The sequence below is a fragment of the Mandrillus leucophaeus genome, unplaced genomic scaffold (assembly GCF_000951045.1).
Source record: "Mandrillus leucophaeus isolate KB7577 unplaced genomic scaffold, Mleu.le_1.0 Scaffold430, whole genome shotgun sequence".
NCBI lineage: Eukaryota > Metazoa > Chordata > Mammalia > Primates > Cercopithecidae > Mandrillus > Mandrillus leucophaeus.
In genome coordinates this window covers 1,119,317-1,120,280 of record NW_012104588.1, presented here as the reverse complement: position 1 = coordinate 1,120,280, position 964 = coordinate 1,119,317, and positions in this window count along the sequence as shown.

The window sequence follows — 964 nt, the reverse complement described above, 5'->3', positions numbered from 1 at the left end:
TTTTTTTTTGGAGACTTGGTCTGGCTCTGTTGCCAAGGCTGTAGTGCAGTGGCACGACCTCTGCTCATAGCAACTTCCACTTCCCAGGTTCAAGCAATTCTCCTGCCTCAGCCTCCCAAGTAGCTGGGACTACAGGCATGCGCCACCACACCCACCTAATTTTTGTATTTTTTTTAGTAGAGACGGGGTTTCACCATGTTGGCCAGGATGGTCTTGATCTCTTGACCTCATGATCTGCCCACCTTGGCCTCCCAAAGTGCTGGGATTACAGGTGTGAGTTATTATTTTTTAAAAGTACCTGTTTTCCTTGGTAGACATTGAGCCCTTTTGTGTTGCCAGGGCCTGGCCCAGGACCTTTAAATTCAGTAAAAGATCCAGGGCATGCATGAATAGCAATGACTACCACATGGCCACCAATTAGTGTGAGTCCATTGGCCTGACCAAAGGTCAAATATGGCATTAAAACGAAAGTAGCTTCAGTTTGAATGAGCCATTCATCAGCAGCATTTTGTTCCGAATATCCAAATCAAGGTCGAGAGGATGTTCCCGTTACCAGTTCAAGCTGAAACTTTTCTTTGCACTAAAACTGGACATTTTGTTCCCTCTAGCAACGGCCAATTAGGGCAGCTCCTGCCTGCCTCCCAAGGCGATGCTCCCGTCCTCCAGCAATTACTACCTGAAGACGGCTTTATTTCCCTGGCCTTGCAAACCACCCAAGGACTGTGTTTGACCAGTTGACCTTCTTTGATAGCAAATTCCTCTAGCTGACCACAAGTCACATGAAGAAGTTATTTCCTTTTATTTGTTCTAAATTTCCTTTGTAAACTGTTGGCCTCCTTTAAGGGTATAACTTTTAAAAGAGAAATTAATACAATTGTTTTGTTGTGAGCAGGAATAGTTAGGGAATATAAATATTTTTAAAATCCCTTGCAGAATCTCTGATTTAATTATAAATATATATATA